Raw genomic sequence first — 13,196 nt, forward strand, 5'->3', positions numbered from 1 at the left:
CTTTTAAGTGAAAAGAGTCGTGACGCATGCATTTGAAACGGACAATAAACTGACGCATTTGTGCGACTAAGTGCTCACGGACATTTGAGCTGACTATCAAGTTTTCACAATCAGCGCGAAGGACAAAATTACAATGCAAAGTTTGCCCCTCGTACTCGCTTGAGTTGAACCACAACCATCATTCGCACGGAGTTTAGGCATGAGTCCGGCCTTTAAACGTCAGGACGCACAAATACCATACCATCTACTGGTGACCTTTTTTTTAAGTGCGCCGAATTTAGGCGCCTGCTCCTGTGGTTCCGTGGCGCCGTCGTCCCCGGTTGTAACCGAGCGAACGAAGGAGACACTGAAGACAGAAGAGAAAGAACGAGCAGGAAAGCGAGCGGACGAGGGAATTAACTGCAACACGGATAGTAGGCGGGCCAGGTGGTACATATTTCTGAGATTAACTGTGCGAAAGAACGGGACAACAGAGGAGTAGACTAACACAGCGCTGACTCACAACTGAAGTTTTATTATCGCTGGACAGCAATAAACAGGAAAAAGGAGGGTGACACGTGACGCTAGACTTAATAAAAAAAATTTACGAACAAAAACAAAATGCCACGCAATCTAAACACAGTAATCGGAACAGCTAAAGCAGACCAGCACAAACAGTCCGCCACATATCGGAGGCTCCCGCACGTGGAATCTGCTAGCTATCTAAAAAATTACAACCACCTCCCCTCGCGGGAACCCTGGTGTGATGCGACGCTGAGGGGGGTTCAAGCGCAAGCGGAGAGCAACCGTCGACCGAAAGGCCGGCGGAGAGCGGCACACCGGTTATATGCGCAGCGCGCCCGAAGGAGAGGAGACCGCGAAGAGAGAGAGAGTACTGCCCATGCGCAGCACCGCACGCAGCGCTGCCCACCGGCGGAGTAAGAGCGCGCTGGGCCGCACACCCGCAGATGTTGAGAGAGAGTGTTCGCTCTCGCCAGGGCACGCGCCGGCGCCAGTGCGTCTGCCATGGCTATGACGCAACACAATCCAACATACTCCACTTTAATACAATCCAATCCAAATCCAATCCAAGCCAAGACAATCCAAAAGAATCCAATCGAATGCCCCTCGCGAGAGAGTGTTCGCTATCAGAGAGGAAAAGGGGTGAGCGGAGGAGAGTGCGGACGCCGACGACGACGGACGCACGCAGGAAGGACAGGGCCGCCGACAAGAGATGCTCTCAGCGTCCCATCTAATAACTTATTTCTTTCCCCGTAAGGGCGATGGAGGGTGTGCTGACGCAGTCCTGCTCCCGCTTCTGAATTTCCCATGCCCCTCGTATCTCTCGCCTCATTCTGTCAGGATAACGAGCCAGCACGTGGCACTGCTGAAATGCAGGCAGGCGTGCGCACTTTGCCACATGCGCGGCAAGCGTGCTTTCCGAGAAGTTGCGTACATCGCACGCGTGCTCTCGTAGGCGATCGTTGAGGCAGCGCCCCGTCTGCCCCACGTACGAGCGTCCACGCGACAACGGTATTTCGTAGATAACCTCTTTCTCACAGTGGACAGCTTGCTTTGTGTGCCTATTTTTAGATGCAGAGCATCTGATTCACTCGCGTTGTCCCTCCGGCGTCGTCGTCGTCGTCGGCGTTGTCCGCCCCTCCCCCATTCTCCTCGCCGCGCCAGGTGCGCTCTCCGCTCCTCACCCCGGCCCTCTCCTCTCCGATAGCGAACACTCTCTCGCGAGGGGCATTGGATTGGATTCGATTGGATTGGCTTGGCTTGGATTTGGATTTGGATTGGATTAAAGTGGATTGTGTTGGATTGTGTTGCGTCATAGCCGCGGCAGACGCGCTGGGGCCGGCGCATGTGCAGTACTCTCTCTCTTCCGCGGTTTCCTCTCCTTCGGGCGCGCTGCGCATATAACCGGTGTGCCGTTCTCCGGCGAAGCAACATCCACGCTTGGCTCAAACACCTAGAGTCCACGCCGCTTTACAAGTACGCCAACGCCGTCATCGACTGGGACCGGCTTACGCAGTCCCCTCAACGTTATGCGCGCTATAAAACGCGGTCCCTTCGCCGCTCCGCCTATGCGTCGCATCTACACAGGGGTTCCCGCGAGGGAAGGTGGGAGTTTTTTTACACTTGTTTTCCGGTGGGCTTTCGCAATTTACCTGTCGAGACATGCTGCTTACTTTTTTAGTGCCGAAAACACAAGGTACACCCGCTGACCCTACTATTTTCTTCAGCCGGTGGCTTACGCCATGAATGTACGGAATGACCGCGATCTTTTTCTTCTCTGATGGAGGCTCCCGTTCAAGTTGTGGCTTTCTCAATTCTTTAGCAGCTTGTGGCCTTCGCTACGGATAAGCGAATCAGGAAAGCCAGCCATACGTAGACGGCGTGTTGGAGCGTCAAAGCTACCCTGCACGCGATGATGGCAAGACCTTGACAGTCAGTTCGATACAAGTGACAATACAAGTTTATTTTTTACGGGAACAAATATAGACGATTTGATAAAAGCAGCTAAGAAAACCTTAGTCATTTTTTCGAAATGGTCCTGTCATGATTCGTTACAGATGAACAGCTGTAAAACCATGGCCGTTCTTTTCCGTGCGAAAGGAATGGCATGTAGGTACACACAAAAAATGTTGCGAAATAGTTTTAATATCGAACTTTCAGTGACTGTCAAAACTTTAGGCGTCATGTTTCATCAATATATGTTCTGGGACTCTCACACTAAACAATTGTGTATTAACCTAAGGAAAGCCCTTGGCGTGCTAGAAGGTGTCAGTCGTTTGTACCGGTCCCCCAGAAACTTCTTATTTTCAATACGCTTTTTTGTTCTCATCTACGCTACTGTCAGTTGGTACGGGCTTATGGAACTCAAACATCAAAACAAAAGTTGTATACACTTCAAAAATGCGCTTTACGGGCTGTTGCAAATTTAGGCTTCCGAGACAACATATCCCATTTATTTGTCAAGCTTAAGGTTTTAAAATTTTGTGTTGCATATGAACATAACCTGTTGTGGTCTTTGATGTCTGAAATTCGAAAAAATTGGGCAAACCTGAGAGGCTTTGCGCATTTGCAGCCGAAAATTTCGTTGCGTACCACGCGAAGTTCTGGCCACTGGCACATCCCTCGACCACGAATAAATTACGGACTTCAAATGTTAAAACACTCTGTTCCACACATACTAAATAAGTTCAAGCTCACAGAACAGCACGTGCGTCTTCTTTCAGGTAGTTTGTACCTGTTTGTATCATCATCATCAAACCTTGTATCATTATCAATAATACCTGTTTGTATCATCATCATCATCACCGCCCGATGTACGCCCACTGCAGGGCAAAGGCCTCTCCCATTAATCTCCAATTACCCCGGTCCTGTGCTAACTGCGACCAATTTATCCCCGCAAAGGTCTTGTATAAGGAGCTATAAACCCAGAGAAATTGCACCCAGTGCTTGTAAACGCCCGAAAATTCTAACAGTGTACCCCTTTCTGTTATCATCTTATTATGGTATAAGTTGCCTTTTCTTCCCAATAATTTTATGCGCTTGTAAACACCCAAGTGTGCATTTATTCTGTACTTGAAAAATAACCACTAGAATGTTATTTTCTTTTCTTTAAATCATACGTGAGTACCGTATAGGGTTTGATGTGCCGTTGTTTCTGTTGCCTTGTACAAATGGGAGTTGGGGCTGGTCAAGCTGCTAAAGCACACCTTTTTCCCCACTGTCCGTGCCACAATTGTTTCTATTTTGGGCAAACCACGGTGTGTCGTTGTGGTGAAATCAACTTCAACTTCAGCGTAGCCACTCCCCTCTTGACAAGCTTGGAATGTGCGGACGTGAAAGGTATGACGCCTTTTTGGGAGCGCGGGGCATGGCTCCAACAGAGGTGTTAAGCGCTCAAGTACAATCTTGGATCTAAGAACTGAAGTTCCTTATTTGCGGGTACCTCCTTAGTTAGCACGTAGTCGCTTAAGGTTTTGGTGAAGATCCCCATAAGGTCGTCGACGTCTTGCGCTTGCCCGTTCTCGGAAACCTTGTAGATAATGAGAAAATCGTCGACCAAGCGAAAAACCGTTAACGCTGCGCTGTCTTTCAGAGCTGCGTCCAGGCTTCTGTCATGCCGCGCAAGCACAGGGCCGCTCAGGATTGGCGCAATGCATGAACCAATGCAAACCCCCCTATTCTGGAGGTAGAGGCAATCTTCAAGTTTGATGAATGTGGAACGAAGGTAAAAGGACAGCAGCTCAATAAAGCCTCCCAAGCTGATTTCGCATTCATTCTGGAAGCGGATTGCGTCTAAGCTCTCAATGCCTTCTTCAACCGCCTGGCAAATGGAGACGTGCGGCCGAGAATAGTAAAGATCTTTAAGATCTACTGAAAAGGCGCTCACCCCTTTGGTCGCTCCATTTCCAGGAAAGTTGAAACTTCCTACGCCTTTCTGGCTCGAAAGGGGTCTTCAATTTGTAGCATGGCAAGCGACCGCTGCAAAAACAGTCGTAGCGAGTGCTGCCAAGTGCCCCGCTCAGAGACGATCACCCTGAATGGGCATTCAGGCTTGTGTGTTTTTGGCAAGAAAAACACCGACAAACTAGCGTACTCGCTCTTCTTGACAGACGCAGCGATCTTCCCCAACTTCATGTCTACGCACCGCTTCAATGCCTCCTTCCTTACTTTCTTCGGATCGACGTCAGGAACCCTGCGGAAATAGTCAGCAATTGCCTGCTTTGCTTTTTCCGCGTAAGACCCCGACGGCATGACGACGAAGCCACCCTCTTTGTCAGACAGCAGAAGCTTCAAGTCTGCTTCACGAAGTGAGGACACCACTTCTGTTGTGCGAACGGTGGGTTTGGTCTTGGGCATACACCTCACGACAACGACTCCTTCGCTCACGCATCTGTCGACCTCTACGGAGTTTGCTCTTGCGGCTGCGGTCCTAACCACGGAGAGTAGCTCTATTTTATCCGGTTGAAGGTTGACACAGAATTTCGGCCCCAAGTGTAAGGCCTTTTGAACCTGTGCCGTGTTTAGATTACTGTGTTTAGATTGCGTGGCATTTTGTTTGTGTTGATAAAAATTTTTGTTAATTCTAGCGTCACGTGTCACCCTCCTTTTTCTTTTTTTCTATTTATGTCCAGCGATAATAAAACTTCAGTTGTTAGTCAGCGCTGTGTTAGTCTACTCCTCTGTTGTCCGGTTCTTTCGTGCTGTTAATCTCAGGAGAAGAGAAGTATGGCCAAACTGTGAGGGGGAGGGCGTAAAACCGAATCGGCACGAGGCAGTGTAAGGTCCACGTATGAGATTAGCGGCCAGGCGCCCGGGCTGCGCGTGAGAACCCGCCACTCTGTCTGGTGGCCCAGCACTGTTGACTCTACGCTGCGGCCGTCGCCAATTGGTCACGGCGCGCACGGCAGACGGATTGTCTGGCCCACCGGATACCACAGGGATAATCCCCCATTGAGAAAGCAGACGGCGCCGCCGGATTCCGGGAACCATCTGCATGACACGCGGAGGTGGTGGGATTACCGGCGTCGAAGCGCGCGCCCCGCGAGACACAATTGTTAACGCGCCCTGGCCGGCACAGTGCACTGTCGCCACCGTTCGCTCTCACCCCGCGGAGTCCCGCGCACGTCTGAGCGTGCCGTTGACCCAAAGATGGCGGCGCCTCATTGAATATTCCGCGGCGTGCTGAGTGACAGCTGTCTACGTGTATTTGGGCACACCTTTACGCGTGTACGAACGCTACAGGGGCGTTCCCGAGAGAGGGTGATCTCGAGGTTTTATAAGGCCGAACTTGGCCGTTGGAAATCGTTCTTGTCTGAGCGCCGAGCTGGGCAGTTCCCGGCGGGACAAGGAGTCTCGACCGTTGAAGCTAGGTGGGGTTTGCGAGCCCCCTAGGCTAAAGGTTAGGATCGCGTCGAAAGTTTAGGATGCAGCGCCGTAACGGGCAACTAGACGGATCCTGCGGTGAGACAGGGTCTCGGCCGTCGTTTCTCGAGCGGTTTGTGTACGCTCCGAGAATAGGAGAGTTAGAGCTCGAGGAGCTCGAGTGATTTGTGCGCACTCGGAGCTAGCGTCTAGCTGAAGTTCGAAGTTTTTTCTTTTACTACTCATGTACCCAGTTATCCTACTGCAAATAGCTGTATATAAACTTTCGTTTCACTTAATCAACCTCAACGCCTCGAGTTCGTCAATTCGACCGCCGTCTCCAAGAACTCAACACCATCGCCCTGCCAGCCTCCTGCCAAATCGACCGGAGCCCGGGCGATTGGGTTCCTGATCGACACCGGACTTCGGGGAAACGAACTACAAGACCATCTTTACTGCATGTATCCGTCGGTGACGCGCTCCGAGATAACTGAGAGAAGGAAGAGGCCACCGAAGATAGAGCAGATAAGGAAGAGGCTACGGAAGATAGAGCGAGCAGTAAAGCGGAGGGCGAAAGTAGTACGAAGTCCCCCGTGGCCATGCGCTACCCGACAACTCCAGAATATTGCCCGTGCCTTCGTGCATTCCTGATGCGGCGATCACTCCGTGAGACGCGGGAGGTATGGGCAGTCACCCAGAAGACTGCAATTCGCCCTGCGCACAAACTTTGCATTAGAGAGTAAAATAAGCGCGAGCCATTTTTTCCATTGCCGCAGTATGGCGTTGTCTTTCTCAGCTTCCTTTTGTGTATTGCCCTTCTCTCTAAGCAAATGGAACTGCGGTCTGCAATACCACCCGTTTTGAGAAGCAACTACTTCCCCGCACGGGGCACCTAGAGCAATCTTGGTGACGGTACTGGCGATACCGCGGACCCCGAGCCCCCAAACATACGCTGGATCCAACCGTGGCAACGTGTTTATAGGTGGAGGGTTAGAAACCACGAACGGTGGCCGTCGGAGCCCAGGTCAAGCTCCGGCGGATGGGCTCCCTGTCTGTTCACCAGGCAGGGAGCTCCGGGACCTCTTTGGCTACCAGGGTAAGGTCAAAGGAGAAAGTACCCCCGTCTCCCTGCTTTTATACTATGATATATGGCTTCCAAATTTTCCAAATCCAAAGATCGGCCCCCTAAAAGGGGCCGCACCGAAGTATCCTTTCCTCCGTTGCCAACGACGAGTTTCCGAAAGCCGGACAACTATGCTAGGTTTTTGGTAATCGAATCTGTTGATGCGTCGAACCGCCTAGCCACAAAGTCTGTCTTCCTGATCTCCAAATTTCTTGAGGGCATTGTTGGTCAGTCCTACAAAGCCAAAAAACTCAGAACAGGAGAAGTTCTTGTAGAAGTGAATAACAAGCAACAAGCTACAAATCTCTTGACTCAAACTCGCATCGCAGATCTCGACATCAGGGTCACACCCCACCGCAGCCTTAATAGCTCCCAGGGTGTGATCTCTGAGTCAGATCTAATGAATGAAACTGACACCGATCTGCTGGAAGGCCTTAAGGACCAAGGTGTGACAGCAGTGAGGCGTATCACGATTCGTAGAGATAACAAGGAAATCCTAACAAAACATGTAATATTGACTTTTGATCATTCCACAGTTCCTGAATCAGTAAATGCAGGTTTCATTCATTGCCCCGTCAGGCCATACATCCCAAACCCCCGCCGGTGTTTTAAATGCCAGCGGTTTGGGCATGGCACTACCGCCTGCCGTGGTCGACTAACATGCGCGAAGTGCGCACAACACGATCACCCATCAGACAACTGCCCATCGCAAACCCTCATGTGTGCTAACTGCCAGGGGCCCCACGGGGCCTACTCTAGAACATGCGAGAAATTCAAACAGCAGAAGGAGATCATCAAGGTGAAAGTCACTGAGAACCTTACCTTCCCAGAGGCGCGAAAGAGGTTCGCCTCTTTCCCCCTGGGGAGGTACGCCGACGCAGCTCGCCGGGGGGCGGAGCGGCGTCTCGTTTCCACAGGGACCCAGTTCAGCGAGTCTGACCTGGTCCCTCCTCCGCCCCCCCCCCCCCCCCCCCTGGGTTGCTTCTGGCAGCCCAACCCGCCATCACGCCGCTTGCTGAGGCAGCAGCGGTTGTGGTGGCAACGTCTTCCGTCGGGACCGGTGCCGCTCCCGCCTCTGTCTCCCCATCCTCCAGTGCGTTGGAGGGTACCGAGGTGATGGACACCACGGGCCCCGCACCGGTTCCCACCGCCACCGCACCGCCCGTGCCACCTCTGGCGCCCCGGACGCCCTCTGCGGTGGCGGGTCAAACGAAGGGCTCCCGAGGGGGGGCCAAGTCCGGAGGGCCCGGTCCGTCGGGCACCCCTCGGACATCCGACGACGACATGGATGTCGGGCCGTTCCTGCCTGCAACGCAGCGCAAGGAACGCGTCCCGACGCCAAAGCCTCCCGACAAGCCAAAAAAGGCGAGAGTCACAGCCCCGAAAGACGACACATAAACAAACACACACACTCCAGTAGCTCTCACACTAAATAATGGGAAGAGAAAACATAATTCAATGGAACTGTAGAGGCCTTCTTAAAAATCTTGACGATGTATACGAAATACTGCATGCTAGTCAGCCAAGTGTAATGTGTGTTCAGGAAACACATTTGAATTCCAAGCACACAAATTTCTTGAATAGTTACATGGTCTTCAGAAAGGACCGGGATGGCTGCACACACTCTTCTGGGGGTGTGGCCATAATCGCCCGGAAATCTTTAGCATGCCACCCTGTCACTTTGAACACTGTCCTTGAGGCTGTAGCAATACGCTTGATAATATTTAATAGGTTGATAACGGTATGCTCCATATACATTCCTCCTGATGTCACACTTTTGAGCTCCGACTTCGAGGCGCTGGTTGACCAGCTGCCCGAACCATACATCCTGACAGGCGACCTTAATGCTCACAACACTCTTTGGGGCTCTTCTCGCACGGATGCCCGGGGTCGCCTGATAGAGAGGTTTCTTACATCTTCAGGAGCATGCCTTTTCAACAATAAACAGCCTACATACCATAACATAGGACACAACACATACTCATGTCTTGACTTGGCTATTGGCTCCGCAGTTCTCTTTCCTCTCCTTGAGTGGGGTGTGGGCACTGACCCATACGGTAGTGACCACTTCCCCACCTCACTCACATACATAGGTAAAGGCCCATGCAGTCCATCTTCCCATAATAGGTTCAATGAAGCACGAGCTAACTGGAATACATTTACAGAGACATCGAAACTACACCACACATCCATAGGACACCTACACGTTGAAGAAGCTACCCAACTGCTCACGGCGCACATCCTCGACGCCGCCGAAACGTCCATTCCCCACGCCTCTGGTGCCCCGCGTAACCAGCGGAGGCCGTGGTGGAATGAGGACTGTAGGCGGGCGCGAGAGGCCCAGAACAAGGCGTGGGGTATCCTTCGTCGGTACCCCACGTCGGGAAACCTCCTCTTGTTCAAACGGGCCAAGGCGGTAGGAAAACGTGTGCGCCGTGTGGCAAAACGAGAGAGTTGGCACTCCTTCTTGACATCCATAAACTCGTACACAGACACACACAAAGTCTGGACACACATACGTAAGCTCAAAGGACAACAGACACACAGCCTGCCCCTGGTTAGTACAACAGGGGACACACTGGAAGACCAGGCTAACACACTTGCACAACACTTCGAACACGTGTCCAGTTCAGCACACTACACAAACACTTTCATGAAACACAAAACATCTGCGGAGAAGTCACTGCGTGATAGCAACAAGTCGCACACTTCTTACAATTCTCCTTTTTCAATTCATGAGCTGAAGGCAGCCCTGACAACATGTAAGCCTTCAGCTCCAGGTGCAGACAAAATCACATACACCATGATACAACACCTGCACTCAGACACCCTTGAAACACTTCTACATATATACAATAACATATGGCTTTCGGGGCATATTCCTCGCTCTTGGAGGGAGGCCATAGTAGTGGCTTTCCTGAAGGAAGGGAAGGACCCTTCCTCTCCCGCTAGCTATCGGCCCATCGCCCTTACAAGCTGCCTGTGCAAGCTCCTCGAGAAGATGATAAACAGGAGACTTGTGTACTTTCTTGAGTACAACGGTCTTCTCGAGGGCTGCCAGGCAGGCTTCAGGGCGGGGCGATCTACAAATGACCAACTTGTCGCCCTTGAATCATACATAAAGGACGCTTTCATTCATAAACAGTTTTGCACAACGGTGTTTTTTGACCTTGAAAAGGCCTATGACACCGCTTGGCGTTACGGGATCCTCAGTGACCTGAAGTCTTTCGGTGTTTCGGGCCATATGCTCAACACCCTTGCTAGTTATTTGTCCGAAAGAACGTTTCGCGTGAGAGTAGGTAGCGCACTCTCAAGAGTACATGTGCAAGAAAACGGCGTTCCGCAAGGTGGAGTTCTTAGCTGCACTCTGTTCATAGTTAAGATGAACTCCCTTGGGAAGGCATTGCCACCTACAATTTCTTATTCAATGTATGTAGACGACATCCAGGTATCTTTTAAATCATGCAATATGTCCATCTGTGAGCGTCAAGTCCAGCTCGGTGTCAAAAAACTTGCCAGCTGGGCAGACAAGAACGGTTTTAAACTTAACCCAGAAAAAAGCACCTGTGTTGTCTTCTCCAGGAAGCGTGGGATCCATCCGGGCCCAGACATTATCCTTAATGGTGTTTCGATTCCTGTGAGGAAGGAACACAAGTTTTTAGGTGTGGTGTTGGATGAAAGGCTTACATTCATCTCTCACATTAAACAATTGAAACATAAATGTCTAAAGGCTCTCAACATTCTTAAAATCTTGTCCCACCAGTCCTATGGAACGGATAAGCAACTCCTGTTACGTATTTTCACAAGCCTAGTGGGGTCTAGATTGGACTATGGGAGTGTTGTTTATGGGTCAGCCACTAAAACAGCACTTAAAATGCTCGACCCAGTGCTTCACTTAGGGCTTCGCCTCTCTTGTGGCGCATTCCGTACGAGCCCTGTACAGAGTCTTTACGCAGAGTGTGACAAATGGTGCTTATCACACCAGCGAACCTATGTTGACTTGTTATATGCCTCAAAAATTTCATCAATGGACAACCATCCTTTTAAACCGGTTTTTAATGATACATCCACATCAAAGCTCTTTTTAAATCGCCCATCCATTCCTGTTCCCTTCTCGCTCAGAGTGAGGGCCGAGGTCATTATTCATGAGGTCTCCTTTGCAGACACATTCAAGTCATCTATCACTGATCTTGTAGCACCATGGCATCTTCGTCCTGTTGCATGTGACGTGTCTTTCTTAAAATACAATAAGAACAGGACACCGAAAAGTGGGATTCTGCAGCATTTCATGTATGTGCAGGATAAATACAAGGCTGCAGAGTTTTTCAGCGATGCATCGAAAACGTTCACTGCAGTGTCTTGTGCGGCGCATGGGCCGAATTTTGAAGCATATAGAACCATGAATGTAAAGACAAGTATTTTTACGGCAGAAGCATATGGCATTTTTCTTGTTGTAAGTCACATAGTTGAACATCATATTCCTAAATCCATCATCTATACAGATTCGCTGAGTGTCGTCCGTACATTGTCATCCGGAGAGTCCTCGAAAAACCATGTAGTTAACCTTGTCTTGAAATCAATTGTGCTGGCATATTCTTCAAACCTTGAGGTGACTGTGTGTTGGGTGCCAGGCCACTCTGGCATCGGCGGAAATGAACTGGCGGATGAAATGGCCGCCAATGCTGCACTCCGAAACACAGTAGACATAATAACACTACCTTACACAGACCTCAAGCCACACATAAGACAACACTTGCGCAGAACATGGCAAACACACTGGAATGAACAGACAGACAACAAACTACATGTAATAAAGCCACACTTGGGACGGTACACATCTGACTCGCACAACAGACACACGGAAGTCGCCTTGGGTAGGCTGCGGATAGGGCACACCCATGCAACCCACTCGTATCTGCTGACGGGATCTCCTAGACCCCAGTGCGGCAGGTGCGGAGAGGCCCTATCCGTAGTGCACATACTAATCACATGCAATGCACTTCACACAACACGACACAAACACTTCAGAGAACTCTACAGACAACATATTCCCCTACATCCATCTTTTTTCCTAGGTGACGATGCCATTGTTTCCGTCAAACGTGTGTTTGAGTATTTGTCAGAAGTCAAGTTTTTAAACCTCATTTCCTATCACGCATCATGAAATCTGGCCCTTTACACCAGCCATCCTCACTGTCTTTTATTGATTTTACTTTTGTTCTTGCTTATTGATTTCAGTGTCTAAGTTCTCACCTCTCATATTTAACCACTGTTTTGGCGCTCTTTGCCCTAGTTGGCCTTGCGCCATTAACATCCAACCATCATCATCATCGAGAAGCAACTACTTGTTGCTACAGATATTCACAGAGGTTGAGCTTGGCATACACATAGAGCGACTCCCTTATGTTTAGCACCTAGTTCTGCACATGGTGTAGTTTTGAGGCTGTCAGCCTCCGAAAACATTTTTTACAGCAAGCTATATACCTCTGCCCCCCCCCTCAACAATTTCATCTCCGTAGGCAAAACCTCCAAGGCCTCAAGGCCTAAGAAGCCGAGCGCATGCGTCAGGCTAATCTGGCATACAGCATGGAGCTCAGAATTCGTTCAAGGAAACCGCAAAACAAGCATCTAAACCGCATTATGAATGATAAGACACCTGTGATCAATGGGACCCCCACCATGTGTTCCTGGTAAACATTATGTTTGCAGATTATCTTTGAAGGCTAGGCAGGAGTAGTGTCACTAAATATAGCAGTTCTTGTCCAAGGCTAGGCAGGGCGCAGCATTTGCCGCCAGAGAAGCCGAGCGTAGTGTCAGTAGATAAGGTATTAGTGTGCCGCCACTGAGGCACGCAAGTCGGCTACGGCGGCCATTTTAACGTTTATTAGTTTTTCGAGATTGCTGCATCTACGACCTCGCCGTTACCTTCGACCGGGTCGTTTGTTAACCACACTACCGAAGCTGCAGCAAAACGGCATCTTTGGACACACTCGAGCTGCTGAAATGCCGTTACGCGCCTTAACTTTGATCAGCATTTGGAACGACGTCAGTCGCGTGCAGTCGCAGGGCAGGGAAGAAAACCTAAGCGTACCAGCGTTGACCGAGCAAAATTTATGAATAACAAAATGGCGGCGCCCATTTTTCGTGGCAGTGTAAACGAATTGTCACGCAATGCACACTTACCAATGATCATGGTGGCATCACGGAACAA

The sequence above is a fragment of the Haemaphysalis longicornis genome, unplaced genomic scaffold (assembly GCF_048455015.1).
Source record: "Haemaphysalis longicornis isolate Haplotype H1 unplaced genomic scaffold, Haemaphysalis longicornis Haplotype H1 scaffold_3, whole genome shotgun sequence".
In the NCBI taxonomy this organism is placed as follows: Eukaryota; Metazoa; Arthropoda; class Arachnida; order Ixodida; family Ixodidae; genus Haemaphysalis; species Haemaphysalis longicornis.